Here is an 18,371-nt window from a genome sequence, read left to right as displayed (position 1 = left end):
ATCCTATATACAATGAAGGATTTTAACCCAGGGAGTGATATCCAATGTATATGTGAAAAGATCATTCTGGCTGCATCTTGGAGAACAGACAGGAAGCCAGGAAGCAGGAGATGAGTGCAGAAGCTGTTTGTTGTCCAGGTAAGGCATGAACTAGAGGGGTAAAAATATTTTTAAAAAACAGGGGGCAGATAAACTGAAGAGGATTCAGACTCGTCAGGATTTGAGCAGACCAAGTTTCCTGGGCAGAAGTGGTGACGACGACATTGATCAGAGAGACAATATCGGCTGACAGCACCTGAGGCCTCATCTGCTGGGCTCTGCGCTGAGCCCTGGGTTGAAATGATCTACGCCATCATCTCAACTCGGTATGGTCAGTACTGTTATTATCCCCACTTTACAGATGAGGATAAACAGACATGGAATGTCCAAGATCTGGTCATGCTTTTGAGAATATGACTGTGATGAGAATCGTGTGTGTGTGTGTGTGTGTGTGTGCGTGTGTGCGTGTTTACTACAGTTGGCTGGCACCTCCCAAACTTCCTGGATGAGAATCCCAAAGGTGGGGTCCAACACTGCCTTTCTAAGAAGGGCAAGAGTGATTCAATGTAGTGGTAGGTTAGTTGTGCTCTGGCAGTTAAAGAACCATAGGACCAGGACACTCTGTCTGGCCATGCCCCCAATAATAAAAAGTTACGTTCAAAATACAATTAATTGCTGACAAAGTGGGAATAACTGTTTCTTGTTTTTGCCTTCATCAAGGTCTTAAGTGGCAAAATCCAGCCAACTGTTTCTGGGGTTCTTCTTTTAGAGTGTGGTGAGAGAGAGGAGGTACAGGAGGAGGCAGAACCACCGGAGAAGGATGAAATACACGTGAATCATTCCAGAATCTTTCTTAGAAGCTCAGAGCAGGAGTGGAGCTTGCAGATGATTCAAGGGCAAACATACAAGGTTTAGATGTTTTCCAAATTTAGAAGTCTTACTGCTGACTGTTCCGGATCAATGGCTTTCTAGGTTTCACCAGTCTCCAAGAGAGACAATTCTATCACCTGCTCTGGCATTGAACTCCTACTATTGCATACCTTTGTCTGAAAGTTCCTTCTTATGTCTAACTTCATTCCCAGGAACTGTTATTTAAACTCATTTCCTCTCAATTGCTAGTGGATATTCAAAAGACTTGGTCTTGATATTCTTTGAATCAACCCTTCAAAAGGAATAATATAAAACACTTTTCTGTATGAGTTAGAAGAAAAGGGAATACATAAATGTGGGGGGTGGAGGAGAGAGATTACTCTCAGTTTTTATCCCCAAGAGTTGTTTTCCAGAGAAATATAAATTGATTTATCACATACATATGTTAGCATCTGGAGTGAACTAAGAATTATGATTAGAATTGTTGAATTTTGGAGCTGAAAAGGAACAAACAGTTTTTTAAAAGGCATATATATTAACCCTCCACTATAATTTAATTAGGTTTTTTTATTCCAGCCTCCCAGTCCTCCTACAGGGAGAGATCAGCATGCCCTTATGAATACAGATGAGGAAACAATCTGAGAGGGGTTCTAAGACCTGTCCATGTCACACTGCCCTGCTGTGCAAGCGAGGAAACTCAAATTCCCCGAGAGATCTACTGGGGAGGTAGATAAGCAGTTCTCAACCTAGGGCCGTTTTGCGTCCCAGCGGGCATGTAGAACTGTCTGGAGACATTTTTGCTTGCCCATCTGGCAAGGGGGCATGCTAATGGCATCTAGAGGGTCATCTAGAAGCCAGAGATGCTATGAGTCATCCTACAACGCACAGCACAGGCCCCACGACGAAAAAGTATCTGACATAAAATTTCAATAGTGCTTAGGGTGAAAAACTCTGCCTTAGAGAATTCTCCAGTGAAATCCTTCACTCCTGACAGGTTGAGAACTAGATGCACAAAGATTTAGGTGCAGAAAGATTGCTATACTTCTCAACTGAATAACTCATTTAATTATTATCTGGAGCTACCCAGAGAGAGTTTACCTTCCTACCAAAGAAAAGATCTGATTCATTTTGTTTGGCATTTCATAGATCTAGTGAAAGTTCTTTTAAAAAGTGTTCAAGGAATAAGTATGATTCATTTCCGTCCAAGGCCAGAGTGAAACCTTGCTTTGAATGTGCTCAACTACTACTGTCTAATTTTTCTTAAAAGAGCAGGCTAGATTCCAATGTGAAAATATCAAGCGGCTGCTACCTGGGACATGCTTCACACGGTGGTTAAGAGCCAGTGGTCCAGAACCACATAGTCTGTGACTGAATCCCAGCTCCACCATTTATTAATTGCATAACCTTGGGCAAGGTACTTGAAACTCTTTGTGTCCCGCTTTCCTAATCTGCAAAATGGAGATAATAAAACTTCCAAATTCACAGCGTTATTATGAGGACTAAAGGAATAAAAAACCTTAGTGCCATGCCTGGGTTTCAGTATTTGCTGCTGTTAATTATGATGATTATGAGTAATGATATTCTCATTCCCTTGGCAAAATAGGAGGATGGCAAGGAGTTTTAAATTTAAGAAAAATTTTACAAATAAATAGAAATTTGAAAAGATGTAAATTGTCCCCAAATTCAACCTTGGGCATTACAGTTTCTTAAATTTAGAAAGCAAACAATGCTCAGATGAATGACAGATACAAATTGACCCCTTGCAACTGCTCCACGGGCTAAATGTGCCCATGGATGTCTGACTAGATAAACAAACTGCCGGAGAACTTACTGTGACGTGATACATCTTATCACAACGCCTCAGTCATGTTTTTCTAACTCCAGGAAGTAGGTGCTGTTTTAAATCTTCCTCTTACCAATAAGGAAAGCAACATTTACTGAGGGTAAGAACCACGCCCAAGGCACTCAGCCAGTTTATGGCAGCACCAAGACCAGAATGCAGGTGCACTTGACTCCGATCTGAGTGTTTAACCCCAGTTACATCACCTCTGCCTGTCTTTTATCCTGGGGACAAAAGCACCGTGCGACCTGAGTGTGCACAATGATGGATCAGTTTCCCTCTAATGGACTCGAACAACAAATACTGCTCTTGATTTTTTTTTTTTTTGGCTGCCACATTTTCTATCTAGGCTGTCCACTAAATGCTATAGCTTGAGGAAGCCTAAATAAAGCACACACATCCAGGACACCTGCTGAGATGCCTTCTGGAGAGCATTTGGTCTGGCCAGGCTCTGGAGAACAAAGGAGGAATTATATAAGATACACTCATCTCGGAGGCTCCAGAACAACACAGCTTATACAAAAGGTGACTCCTGGGAGACGGAGGAGGCCACCTGCCTGGGTGTAGTAAGTCCAGGGCCGACCGAGCAAGACGGCTCTGACAGCGGGCATGAGTCCACCAACAGGGAAAACTGCTCTCTCAGAGAAGTCCACACCACACCCCTTTCAACTCTCCATGTGATTCCTCTATGGACAAACGCTGATTCAAGGGCAAAGGTTGCAAGAACTTGACGTCCCGGCCATGAGTCCCAGATGGATGCTCTTAAAAAGCAGAGCTGGCTGGGAGCAGTTTCCAGGTTGGAACTAGTGTGTCTGCCAGACACTGCTGAGCACACAGGTCACACAGCATCTGGGAGTTCTGAGGGGTCCTACAGAAGCCACAAATTCTAAGTACAGTCTCCAAAGCACACAGGTGATGCCAGGCTCAGGTGCCAAGGCTGAAAAAGTATGGAGAGAACAGGATGTTTCTGTTTCCAGGTGGCACATAAAACAATGGAATGCAGTTTGCAGGAGATGCTCTCTGGCACAGAATCTTTTCTTCCTTTATAGCACAACATAGGACCAGGACTTGAGAGGCCCGTGACATTGTTAAGAGGGGTTATTTCTGCTCCCTCTATCATATGTTCTTAGTCTACTTTTTTTTTTTTTACCAGAAACATGTGTTTATTGGACAATTGCAGGTTCTCTCCTAATAAGACATAGCCTGTTGCTTTATTTGTACATTCCAGCCAGGTAGAGAAGAAGGGGAGAAGCATAGAATGATATACAGATATCCTGGGGGAAACATACTATAAACTTCTTTTCCTTTTTGGTTAAAGAAAAGAACTTCAAAAAATCAAGAACTCGTTAAGCAAAAGTGGAATAAAACATGTTACTCTGGCATGCATGTGTATCTTCTCATTTCGTAAGTATAGTTCATTTGGGTTCTGCTACCGTCCACCCACAGAAGCCCTAAAAGTGAAAACAAGCCTCAGGAAAAGTAGTAACAGAAGGTAGCTCAAAAAGACAGCTCCCGGGGAACGGAGACCCGGCTGGTAAGTAGAGGCAGGCGGTGTACAGGAAGGTCCTGCCGTTCTTCTCCTCAAACTCCTGCAGCAGCTCACTGCTGTCATTCGCCGTGTCCTCCATGAGCGGAATGCACTGGCAGAGCTCACAGATGAGGAAGGCACCCAGGACGGCGTCCTCCGGGTTGGCCTACATGCCCACGTTGATCATGCACACTGCCTGGCAGGTCTCCTCCTCTCCGGAATTCTGATCCTCCACCACCTGGTCATACACACTCTCCTCGCGGGTGATGACCAGATCAAACAGGTCCCTGCAGTTTTGGCACCTTTCTGGCTGGGGCTTGGTCCGCTTATTTCTGTCCACCCTATGCAAAATGCCTGTCTTTCCTAAGGAGATCATTGTGCATGTGATCACATGTGGTTTTGAAACCATAAACATTTGTCTTGTAGGGTGCCGGTCCTGGAAGCTTCACTGAAGCTTCTCTGTGCCAGAGCACCAGACACCGAACCCCATTTGCTGAGGATACTGTGTGTCTCCATGCCACGGTTCTGGTTGCTCGAGCACGTCACCGCCACCTGCAGCAGCGGCAATGGCAGGGCGGCAACCACATGGTCCATACTGTCCAGCTCTGAGGCTCCCACCCAGCCGCAGTGTTACCCCACGAGCAAGACGGCCACCACGACACCCTGAAGTCATGATGTGGAAGCAGTGACACTTGGAACGTGTGGCATCAGGACGCGCTGCCCCGGGCATGTGCACGGAGTCCCGTGGCCTGGGAGTGTGTACAGTGTCCCTGCGGCCACCCCTAGCTGGCCCACAATGCGCAGCTGCAGGTGGAGGGAGGCCCACCCTATGGGCGTCAGGGCGGCAAGCTTCTTTTACTGTTTTAAATGACCTCTCCAATTGTGTGCTCAATGCATACAACTCAAAAAGAAAACACCCAAAGGCACAGATTTTATATAACATAAAAATCATCCATAATCTTACCACTCAGGATCACCTTTTTTTAGGATTTTAGTTTACATGCCTTTCTAGTACTTTTTCTAGGAACATGTTAAAACAACAACAAATACGTTTCAAATGACACCTATTATAAAGGGTTTCCTCCCTCAAGAGCATTATCATAGATTCTTGTTCTTTTCAGTACATTGTCATATGTATGGTTTCCTTAGGTCTTTAAAATAATCCTATAATATGTACCGATTAGGACATTGAAACCAAGCAGTATAGCAACTTGGATAAGCAGCCAGAGACAATACATAAACAAAAGGGGAGGGGGTGGTATTTCAACAAAACTTTATGGGTACTGAAATTTGAATTTCATATAATTTTCACATCACAAAATATTATCTTTATTTTTTTCTAACCATTTACAAATGTAAAAATGGTTCTTAGCTCACAGATCTTACAAAAATAGGCAGCCGGGTTTGGCCTTCAGACCAGTGGTTACCAAGCCTGACCAAGAATACTGGTATAGTATGTTTTTTATAAATGCATCTTTCCTCATATCTTTTGGTTATTCTATTATTGAACTTTCGGACCAAACTGGCTAATGCCAGTGACATTTCCATATCTTAATGTAATGATAGCGAAAGACTGAACACATTTTTCTAGTTTTTAATTTAGCCAAACATTGGGGCCAGCAATTGAAAAAATACAAGGTGAGGAGACATAATTATAAAAGCTAATGTTGGTTGAACACTTACTATCTGCTGGGCATCAAGCGAAGGGCTTTACACATATTAGTAAGGAAAGGAGAGGTCAAGGCACGATAAGCAATAATCCTAACAGCTCATTGGTTATAATCTAGCCTCATCCTGCATGCCCATTGACTGTGGTTCTGCCCCATGGCCTTCATTGCTGAGTCACAGCTGATGGAGTAGCCCCTGTCAGGAGCATCACCAGCCTTATGGCCGGGGGAAAGGAAAACATGGCAAACTATACCAGGAAGTGACACGTGTCTCTTTGCTCACAATTCTTGAGCTAAAGCACTAAATGATCATGCTTAAAAATAAATGGGTATGTATCTACCCATTTATTGATCATTTACATGTGCTAGGTAACTAGCTAAGCGCTTTACAAAAATGTTTACAACTCCATGAGGTAGGCGTTATTATTTCCATTCTGTAGATGAGGAAACTGGGGCTTAGATAGTTCTGTTCATTTGCTCAAAGCCACACAATTAATAACTAGCAAAGCTGGGATTCAAATCCAGATTTTTCTAACTCCCAATTCTTCTATTGTGCCTTGAGGATTAGACAAATTCTTTAGTCAGAAAGGAAAGGCACTGTGTGTGTGTGCTGTGTTGTGTGTGCACTGTGTATGTGTGTGCGCTGTGTGTGCGTGCTGTGTGTACACTGTGTGTGCTGTGTGTGCATGTGTGCGCTGTGTGTGTATGCGCTGTGTGCATGCTGTGTGTGTGCTGTGTGTGCGCTGTGTGTGTGCTGTGTGTGTGTGCTGTGTGTATGTTCGCTGTGTGCACGCTGTGTCTGTGTTGTGTGTGTGTGCTGTGTGTGCGTGTTGCTTGTGCGCTGTGTGCGTGTTGTGTGTGCTGTGTGTGCGTGTTGTGTGTGTGCGCTGTGTGTGCTGTGTGCGTGTTGTGTGTGCATGCTCTGTGTGAGCGCTGTGTGTTTGTGTGCTGTGTGCGCGCTGTGTGTGCACTGTGTGTGCGTGTTGTGTGTGTGTGTGCGCACTGTGTGCGCTGTGTGCGCTGTGTGTGCTGTGTCTGCGTGTTGTGTGTGTGCTGTGTGTGCATGCTGTGTGTGAGAGCTGTGTGTTTGTGTGCTGTGTGTGCACTGTGTGCGCGCTGTGTGTGCGTGTTGTGTGTGTGTGCTGTGAGCGCTGTGTGTGCTGTGTTTGCTCTGTGTGTGTGCTGTGTGCGACCGCTGTGTGTGCGTGTTGTGTGTGTGCGGTGTGCGCGCTGTGTGCGCAGGGTGTGTGCTGTGTGTACGTGTTGTGTGTGCGCTGTATGTGCACTGTGTGTGCACTGTGTGCGTGCTGTGTGTGCGCTGTGTGTGTGCACACTGTGTATGCACGCTGTGTGTGTGTGTGCGCTGTGTGTTTGTGCGCACACACATGTGTTTGGATCCTAGATCATCAGTTACCACACAGACCGAAGCAACAGTGGCTTAGACAAAAGAAAGCTTATTTCTCTCTTGCCGAAATCTGAAGATATGCAGACCAGAGCTGATGTGAAGATTCCATGTTGCAGGGACCCAGCTTCCTTCTCTGTTGTGCCCCCATCTTTATAGTGTTGTTATCATTGTAAGTCAAGGATGACTCACTGCCACCATGGCCACGTGACTGAAGCTGAGAGTTAAGAGACCAAAGAGGAGGGGAGGGCTTGCCCCTTCCTCCTGAGAACATGAGCCAAAGCTCCACTCATCCATTGGTCAGAACTGAGGGACAATTTTGACTGTCCCTTAGCTACGAAAGAGGCTGAGCAATATCGTCTTTATCATGTGCCCTCCTAAATTTCAGCATAAAAGAAGATGGGGAGAATGGATATTGGGAGGAGATAAGCATTATCAGCCACAGTGTGGTAAGAAATGGAGTGCTTAAGGCCTTATCATGAGAGACAAGAAGAGAATTAGCTGTGCTACTTTATCCTGCTGAGTGCTTTCCTTCCAGCAGGACAGAACAATAAGAAAGAAACGACAAGAGTGACAGGAAACACTGCAAGGGCTGCAAAGTGTAAGATGTAAAAGACAGAGGAGGAGGAACAGAATGAGGTTTAGCTACTTACCCTCCTCCCTGCAAATAATAACTTGGCACCTACTTCCTGCACAAAGCTGGTGTCTGGAGAATTAATGGGACGACGATCTGGAACGACCTGGAAGGCAGCGAACCCATCTCAGGAGGGATTGCCCTCAGAGCAGTCTGGAGCCTAGAAGCTGAGCTAAGCCTGGCTCTCCCAATTCCCGCACAAAAGTTCACCCCCAGGCCACCTCGCCGGGGGTTGACGTCATTTCCAAACACCGTCACTGGGGAATTGCTCACAAATGATTCCTTCTTTTTAAAGCCAGGTAATTAATTATTCCTGCTCTTGCTTCGACTGGAAGGAAAGTCATCTATCTTAGGACACCATTCTCGTGGATATTATAAGGCTTTTCAAGAAATATCAGGAAGTAGTCAGGTCAGGATCAAGAGTAATAAAAAAAAAAGAGTTTCGCAAAGATTACCATAAAGAGAAAAACAATAACAGCTATCATAAGACACATTATTTCAATGGGCTAGGCACCATATTTAAGTGATACAGTTAATAATCAACATATAAACTAATAATGCATGCGTGTGTATTTTTTTCTTACACACACATATACTCTCATTCTCAACTCCATTTTACAAAAAAAGAAACTGAGGCTCAGATAGGTTGACCAGGTGCCCCAAATATGTACAGATAGTACAGGGAAGAGCCGGGGCTTGCATCCAAGCTTCTCAGGCTCCAAACACATTAAACAATGCAAGCACCTTTATACACAGCAACCATGACACTGCCATAGGACCCGTGATGCTTCGAGCAGATAAAAGCTGTTTAAATACAGGGGACTTCATTCTGTGTTTCAGAGGCATTTCCAGGACGTTACACTAAATTCAAAGTCTTTATAAAAGTATCATAATTTAAGTGAGTTCATCATTTCAGGGAATATTCTAGTAAAGACTTTTATAAATATAAGAGACTCCTTTTGCAGAGTGTGTACCTGATAATTCATTGTTTTGCACCGCTTATTTTCAGACGTGATATTCAGTTACTTCTAAAGGGGGAAAGGGGAGGTATTAACATCAATAGCACTTTCAGTTCTATTGTAGCTGTGGTTGGATTATAATCACTCAGCAACTGGCTGTCCCACTTTTGCAATATCCAAAAGGTTGAATTTTTCTTTCAACCCGAGAACTAATGTAAATAAGAGATAGAGGTCAGATGGGGTTAGCAGCGCACAGCACAGCAAATGTCCCATCTGAAAGGGCTGAAAGGGGCACCAATTAATGAGTTCCAAACAGCCATGCAATGTTGTGAGGCCAATGTGGGACTGCCAATTTGCAAACATTAGCAGCTGATCCCATTCTTCAAGAAACCTATATGGGCCAAACACATTGTGAACATATTGATGCTTATGGCCGCCATTTTGTATTACTGTTTTGAGTTACTTGAGGTTGCGATGTTTTGTGAATTTCATTGATTCCGGCAGTAAAAGAATAGCAAGAAAGATCATGGATGACGATTAAGTACACGTATCTCCGAGTCAGCAAGATCTAGACTCTACTCTGACTCTGACACCTACCAGCTGTATGATTTTCCATGACCACTTAGCCTCTCTAGTCCTCTGTAAAATGGGTATAGTGTTGACTCTTGAACAACTCAGAGGTTAGGGGCCCCGACATCCCCCAACCCCTTCCGTCAAAAATCTGCATAATATTTGACTCCCCCAAAACTTAACTACTTTAAACTTAACCACCTAGGTGGATTCAACACCCCCCACCCACAGATACCAAAATCTGGAGATGCTCAAGTCCCCCGTATAAAATGGCATAGATCAATGCATATATTTGGCCTTCCATATTCATGGAACTCCAATTGTGAATCAAACAGTACACGTATTTACTGAAAAAAATTGCATATAAATGGATCACACAGTTGCAGGGCAAACAACAATAGGTACAACTACCTCTCGGGAGAGCTGTGAGGATTAAGTATGACAAGGCATGGCACTTAAAATATGACAGGCAATTTATTATCACCTCTAACTATTTGTGGGGCTATCAAAACCTATTCCTAGATCTCAAGAAAGATCCTCATGAGGTGACCACTTGATCAGGCACTCATCCACAATCATGGCAGTCTTACCTATGCCAAGAGAAGCATGCTAACCCAAAGGATACTAGAAGAATAAGGCTTGGTTTCTTCTCTTGGCAAGTGCAGAACATCTCCAGATAGTTCATATTGAGCCACAAAATCACTGGAAGTTAAAGGACCTCAAAGATCATTTTTCAAATCCCTAACTGATGGATGAGGAAAGTGAGACACAAGCAGTTGAAGTTCATCCAAGGTTAGAGCTAGGGCCAGAGCCCAGACAACCATTCGTAAGAACAAGCTCTTTTGCAATTGCACCGTGATTCCCCCTCTGTACTACTAGGTGACATTTACAATCTACAATGAGAACTAAAGTCATGGACCCACTTAACTCTCAGTCTCAAAAGCACACTTGTCCAGCAGGTCCAAAACAATCACCTAAAGGTGTACCACAAAGAGTTCACTGGAAAAATTATTTCCCTCCCTCTCTCCCTTCTTCTCTTCTTTCTTTATTCCTGCCCTTCCTTATTTTAAAAATAAGTACCCCTCCTCCCAAATATAAAAGCTACTCTGTGTAGCTCTTGCATTTTTGATACCCATTGTTTATCGATCTCCTTGGTACTTCATGGCACATCTAGCACCATTTACTGTAAGCCCTTTTCCAGGTATCATGAGTTCATAGTTTTCATGAGACCATGAAGTAATGATAGAAGGAGAATGATGACTTTTCCATCATCCTCCCTCTGGCAAGCATGTTCATATTGTGGAAAATTCAGGAGAGTTCATTAGCCCTCATCGGCAGAAACTCACAGTCTACTGACAGCCCTGAGGAAGCAACTCTCAACATTATACTCAATTTATGGATATGTACAAATACTTCTAAGAGAAATAGACCAATATAATAATTCAGTGCTGATATAATTGACACTTAATCAACATGAATTGGTTAAATAAATGCTTATGTAACAGAACAGAATTAAACAATCTAAGGATACAAGAATTTTTTTTTTTTTTTTTTTAAGGAGGGAGTAGTGCACAGTGGCCCATGCAGGGATCGAACTGGCTACCTTGGTGTTATTAGCACCACGCTCTAACCAACTGAGCTAACTGGTCACTTCACACAGAATATTGTTTTTAAAAAGGGAAAGAAAATTCTACTGCCCAGGCACAACCATCATTAATATTTTGGTATATTTCCTTTCTGCCTTTTGCTCTCTGTGCACGTATTGTTTTTAAAAATAATGAGAAACTAAATACACAACTTTCACTTATCAACACCTTAAAAGCATATCCCATTTCATAAAAATCTTATTAAATATCACTTTTAATGGCTATGTTATTTCAATATGTTAATATCCCAGTCCCCTATTGCTAGAATGTTTCATAACCTTATTGCTAGTCATCTCCAATTATGAAAAAAACACATTGCTATAAACACCTGAGTGATACAGTTTCTTCTTTAAAAAAAAATCGTTTTCTTAGGAAGGATTCCTGGAAATGACGTTATTGAGTCAAAAGCCATGAATATTTTTTCAGCCTTTTTATAACATCTTGCCAGAAATGTGGAACCAATGTTTATTCCCAATAGCAGTGTACGTAAGTGCCTATCACTCAGCACCCTTAAACATTAAGTATTATCACTAGCAAGTAAAAATAAATAAAAACCAAAAAATACTTTGTTAGTTTGATAGCTCAAATGATACCTCCTTTGTTTTAATTGCACTGCTTTCATTGCTGATGAGCTGAACTTTTAAAATCCCCACTTGCCATGTGAATTCAGCTTCTCTGCACTTTTTGTTCGTAGCATTTGCCCATCTGGAAGGCACTTTGAAGGCAGACAGTAATCAATTTTGGAAAAGAGAATAGGTTCTGTCCCCATCCTTTAATCTCTTTTTTTCTTTACTTCATCTTCTTATGGCTCACCTAACACTAAAAAGCGAATGTTAATGCCAGAAAATCCATTCCCACCTATAGAAGAGAGACCTGCCTCTTCCTCCCTGGGTTAGAACACAATTACTGCTGGATTGTTCACCCTGTGTGCCATCCTTCTCATCCCTTAGCAGCCAGAGTCCACAGATGCCATGGGAGAGAAAGCTGCAAGGGCTCAGAGGGGGATAGAAACTGAATTCCTACAAGAGGCACCAGTAAGAACCGCCTCCAACAACAGCTTTCCATTAGACAGAGGATTAGAGATCTGTCAAACCAATTTCGGCATCCATCACTTCCCCGAATCTGCTTCCCTAGATGCATGGAAACTGGGGCTGCAAGATGCTGGCGCACACCAGGCTGAGATGCCCACTGAGCAAGACGCCTCCTCAGGAAGCTTTTCATGAGATGAGAGGTAAACTCAGAATGCAGCTCGGTGGCCTGAGGAAGAAAGGACCACCTTGTGACAGAGCTGAGCATTAATTCTTTGGAAACATTTCTGTTTGGGGGAAATTAATGAAGCACAGAGTAAGTCTTGGGCTCTGCAAAGTCACAGAAATGTGGGTGTTCTAGAGGCAACAGAATAAAGAACCCAATGCTAAACATACGAGATTAGAGACCTGGAATAGCATTTATAAAATCCATCTAGCAGTACCCCTCAAAATAAACACCTTCACTGTGAATAATAAACAAGAAGGAGCTGAACTCTTTTCGCACAGCATGCCCAGGTTCAACTGCAGAAGCTCTGGGACAACCGAATCTAAGCTAATTTGCCTTGAAGGGCCCATTCTTTCCTGGAGTGAAAATCAACAGGGATCTTCCTTCACTTTGGTGTTAATGTTATCAAGAAAAGGCTGGTGTGTTTGATTTTTTATTCCTCAACCTAAATTCTTAAAACATTGGGCTTACCCTATTTTGCAGGGACTTCCATTGAGTCAGGGGCCACCAATCCCCAATGCTGCTACAGTCCCTATGTACCTAGATACTGCTTCACCTACAATACGGTCAGTGCTTGGCTGAGAATGACATGAAATCAAACCTCCTTCATGTCTTCTGCACTTGACCACTTACAGAGCGGACCAAACATCACGCTTTAGGGGAAATGATCAAATTCAGTGATCAAGGAGACAGGACTGGATTTAATTCCCACCTCTGTGCTCAGAGGTTGTATGACAATGGGTAAGTTATTTCTCCTCTATTTGAGCAAATAAGTTAATAGCAAATGAGTTCAAATCAGACTATTTGAACAGTGCCTGGGACACAGTGGGAATTGAATAAATTATTATTATGTTTCCTTAACTTTAAAATGGACACTTATTTCAAATCCAAGCTAACCCTTGAAAGATTAAATTGTGAAGATTAAATACAACTTGTGAAATGTTCATCATGGTACCTGGCAGAGAATAAGTGTTCAATAATAGCAGCTGTTATTTTAAATCAATGAAATGCTTTGGAATTTAAAAAGGAACCATATACCGAACAGCATTAGAACAACTCAGTTCTCATCCTGAATTTACCATTGCTCACTCTGTGACTTAACTTCATGCCAATATTCTTTAGGAATCTGGCATTTATGAGCAAATGCTTAGGATGTCACACAGGTAATTCAGAACTATTCAGGAGTGTAAAACCAAATCAAAAACAGGTTTTGAGCAAAATAAGAGGGAAAACAAACAAAAGACCTGGTAAGGAAACTTACCATGCTGAGATGGCTACATCAAAAGTGGCTAGCTCCCAGTAAGAAGAGGAAGTTAAAGCCTCTTTCATGCTTTCTACCAAACCCAGTCTTGAAGAACCACCACCATGATGGCTCCCTGACTTCTTAAAACCAGCTCTAGAGAAACAGTGTCTCGGTGGTTTCTTAACCCGAGAATTTAACCCATTACGTGACTGAAGCTCTTTACAGAAAGCGGAGGATGCAAATCTTTCTTTTAATCAGATATTGCCTAATTGTTCTCTAAAACGGCTGCACTCAAAAGCTGTGCATAAAGACTCTGAATTTCTGGCCGGCCCGGTGGCTTGCATGGTTGGAGCTCTGTGTGTCGGGGGCTGCCGGTTCGATTCCCGCATGGGCCAGTGGGCTCTCAACCACAACGTTGCCGGTTCGACCTGCAGGGGATTGGGCACACCACCTTGAGCTGGGCTGCAGCTGAGCTCCCGGATGGCTCAGTTGGTTAGAGCGCTGGCTCTCAACCACAAGGTTGCCGGTTCGAACCTTGACTCCCACAGGGATGGTGGGCGGCGGCTGGACCTGGAGATGGGCTGCACCCTCCACAGCTAGGATTGAGGGGACGGCAACTTGACTTGGAGAGGGACCTGGAAGTACACACTGTTCCCCAGTTAAGTCCTGTACCCCTTCCCCAATAAAATCTTAAAAAAAAAAAAAAGAAGAGTCTGAATTTCAATTTTCAAATCATCCCATAACCCTAGGAAGGAGACACAATGTATCTCCATTTTATGGATGAAGGAAAAAAGGCACAGGGGACTCACATAACTTACCCTGTTCATATAAGCAGAATGTGGTAATACTGTAAAGCAATCTTAGGCTACCTACATGTGTGAATACCTCTGAGTGTGAATGTTTGTGTTGTTTAGGTCTAGAGAGAAAAACAGCAGAAATGTCTATGGTCAACAGGAAGTAGTGAATACATGGATTCTTCATGTGTAAGAAAACATACTCCACGTAGGTCATAGAAGCTTCTAGCCCAGTGGTTTTCAACCTTTGCTACACACTAGAATCTTTGGAGAACTTTACAACATCCCCATGCATAGGCCACAGTCGTACCTGTTCTGTCACAATCTCTGGGGGAAGGACCCAGGTATCAGTATTTCTTAAATTTCCCTAAGCTGTTCCAGGGCACAGCCAAGCTTCAGAAACACTGGGCATGAAGATATTTATTAATGCATCCCTTACTAAAGTTGGAACAACTTACACATCCAACTGTAGTACGTGGGATATCATGCAGGTATCAAAAATAGTAACTGGTAATACTGGAAATGTGTAAAAATGCTATGACATAACATCAAGTTAAATGGACAAGGACAGATTTTGATTCCAGTGGGCAATGAAAAGCAGAATGTTGTCTTTTCCATGGGTCGCCCTGCATGACCTTGAAGTTCCAAGCTTAATTCTCCAGGCTCCTGTCAATCCTGTGAGTCAATGATACACTTCCAAAAAAATCTTTTTTGTGTTTCTTTTTACAAAAAGTAAGGTATTTATAAAACTGTCCATGAACTATTATAGTTTAAGTCGGTAAAAATATGCATGTATGTGAAGAGACACAGGATAAGAAAATTTTTTCTAAGTATATGCTACGATGGCATGTGATCATATAACATGACATCTGAGTTAGAGCACCAAGGATAATTTACTTATTAAATTTTAGTGAAGCTTGTTAAGTGAATGCCACAATAATAATTGTTACAAAAATCATCAATGGAGATTAAAAATTGGTGGGCAAAATTATGATGAGAAGCAGGATATTTGCATAATCTCCAAAGTGTCACCGCATAAAATATGTATTAATTACAAAGGGAAAAACCGTGGAGAAACCTGGCTGACAGTACCTTAAAGTGGTCAAAATTAGCATCACCAATACTAAGACACGTTGATATCATGTACCTCCTGATACAGTGCACTGAGAAAAGTATAGCATCATTTCTGTGATCTTCTTGTCAAAAAGACATACCTCAATCTAATTAGGCAAAAGTATCAGACAAACCCAAATTGAGGGACACTCTATAAAATAAAGTCAGTTTTAGTCAACCATGTCATAGTCATAAAAGACAAAGGCTGAGGAATTGTCACAAATTAGAGGAGACGACTATTGGGAGACATGACAACTAAATGAAACGTGAGATCCTGGGGAGAATCCAGGAGGAGAAACGGACATTAGTGGGAAAGCTGGTAAATTTTAAATAAGGCCTGTTGTTTATTAGTTAACTTCCTGGTTTCGACGAATGTATGATTTTGTAAGATATAAAGCTTAGGTGACTTCAGTGTACTAGTTTTACAACTTTCTGCAATTTTCAATTATTTCAAAATAAAAAGTTTTTAAATATTAGTGGTTCAGTTATTTAAAAATAAACATTAATTGCATGTTAATCTTTTTTCCTTCCCCAATTGGACCATCACAAGCATATATAATACTTTGGAGATTAAAGAATACGGTCAAGGATGGCTGAGGAAAATTATCGGGACCCCTCTGGGTAGAGGAGGTGAGCTGAGCCTTGAAACTGGGTAGTTTAATTCTGATGCCTGCACTGATAGGCATATATACAAATGCAACACTTTAATCACTAAGGAGGACCATTGGGCAAGTAATTATGGAATGGTGAAAACAGCCCTGGGTTTTAAGTCTAAGATAGAGATACAAATGCTCAAGTGTTGGCCCCAATACAATACAACTTTGTGATCTCAAGTCAGTCACTTGTTATCTGTAAAAACGGAGGTGAACAAACTTTACATACGTGATTATGGGGATAAAGTGAAGAGATGTACCTGAAAGCATTAGCTAAATGGTAAAGCCCTGCTATAAAATGGTCATTAAAATTACCCAGAGTAACAATGTTTACCTAGCCAAAATAATTCTGCAGTTTCACTCCTAAACCACCGCATCCTAGAATCCAGTGCTACTCATCCCATATGGAGGCAAGACTGTCTGGCCTTCTGCCTGAACTTGGGGCCTGGGGCCACCAGTCTTCATGTGTGGTCAGTATTAAGTGCCATCTGTCCTGAGTTAACACACTCCTCCTTCGTTTAAGCCATTTGCGTAGGCTGCACTGGCGAAAGCCTAAATAAATGCAAGGGAGACTTGCCATTCTGTTTATAACTTTGGAAGGTGGCATCACTTCTCAGATGTTTACCCATCTAAATTGTGTGATAAAATGTCTTTTGAACACTTTTATAAGCAATCAGATGCAATCAACTTCTCTTCTTGCTGGATTCTCCTCAGCAAACAAGATACTAATAAACAATAAGAAGTTGGGCTTCATTTCAAATCTTTTTTCCTGCTGCTCATACATTCCCTGAAGTCACTCTCCTTCCCTCTCTAAAAAGCATTGTCAATCGCTATGTTTGTTATCTCTGGTGTAGGTCACTCTTCTCATTGCTTACATTCAGATGAAAAGGAAGCTATATGTTGAGGGCATCTGTTATTTTAGTCTCTGTAAGAGCCATTCCCACTTCTGGTAACAGCACCTATATGGTCCTCTGAGGAACCACCTGTCTCGTTCTCAGTTCACCAGGTTGAAGGAGGATGGGCAGCTCCCATCCTGGTACAAATCAGCCAGGATTGGCCAATCAGCACAGCCCATCCTCCTGGCCAGAGAGTTCAGGGATGGGCAAATGTCCACCTCAGTACAAGGCCAGCCAATCACGTGACTCTTGAAGGCAGGACTGGAAAAGGAAAGATCCTTTCCCAAGGTAACTATGTTGATAGGATGTAAACCTGAGGCTCCCTCGGGTCCTCCTGCCACCACAAGAAGAGGGTCTGTCTGGACAAGGAATGCAGAGAGAAAGACAGAGGAGACAGACAGACATACTCCTGCTGAAATCATCACACTGCCAGTGTCCAAGCGTAAAGCCAGTGCTACACACCCCCTCCCCCCCACTGACTACTCCGTTACATGAGCCAATATTCTTTGTCGCATCAGTCACTTTAAGTTAGGTTTCTGTCACTTGCAACCCAAAGTGATTTGATTGAGAAACCAAAGAAATAAACATCGACCATTCCCCCTTTGTGAACAAAGATGCTGCCAGCATAGGTCTGCAGTTTTTCAGGGGACAGAAATGGTTGCCCAGATGGGACACAGTGATCTCACCCACCTCCGGTTGTGGTCGTGGGTCATTTGCAAACCCCTTACTTGAAGGTGTACAAATGAACCAGGGCATGGAGATTTCCTGTGTAGAGCTAGACCATACCACACACAGACGCAAATAACCTGCCTAACCTCATTCTCTAGCTTCTTCCTCCCACGTCTCTCCCATTCCAGGCACACAGAACATCTTTCTCTTCCCTAACTCGTAGTACACTGCCTCCTGCTGCCACATTAATGCACTGTACCCCTCCTCTAAGACCCCACTCGAGACCTCCTCCGCAGAGTTTCCTGTGACTTCTCCAGGCAGAGGTGCTGGCCCTGATGGTGGCTTCCCACAGTAGGATCATCCTACAGCATTAGCTTCAGGTGACCCTGTGACAAGACAAATAACGATTCACAGTTTTTATAGTTGTCCTCCTGTTACGGACGCAAGTTCCAGCTTTGTCCACCTGATTTCATCTCCACCTTCTGCCTTTCCTGCTCCGCTTCTACCCCATCTGAGGTCTGCAGAAAGGGTGTGCCTTCTCTAGGGGATGAATCTACACTTTGTGAAGCTGAAGTGAGAGAAAGTGGGGGTACA

The 18,371-nt window shown here is 42.9% G+C and overlaps 1 protein-coding gene and 1 pseudogene across 3 annotated transcripts in view; both read right to left on the bottom strand.

The window, feature by feature from the left end:
• The window catches only part of PRICKLE2 (prickle planar cell polarity protein 2), a 333,453-nt gene that overhangs the window by 243,425 nt on the left and 71,657 nt on the right, over nucleotides 1-18,371 (bottom strand). The gene's annotated exons all lie outside the window — the stretch shown is intronic.
• Nucleotides 4,201-4,950, bottom strand: LOC308507070 (RNA polymerase II subunit A C-terminal domain phosphatase SSU72-like; annotated as a pseudogene). The gene has a single exon. The product of its transcript is annotated as an RNA polymerase II subunit A C-terminal domain phosphatase SSU72-like (transcript).

This window comes from Rhinolophus hipposideros (genome assembly GCF_964194185.1).
Source record: "Rhinolophus hipposideros genome assembly, chromosome: 14".
Classification (NCBI taxonomy): domain Eukaryota; kingdom Metazoa; phylum Chordata; class Mammalia; order Chiroptera; family Rhinolophidae; genus Rhinolophus; species Rhinolophus hipposideros.
This window is presented reverse-complemented; position numbering and strand designations above follow the sequence as displayed.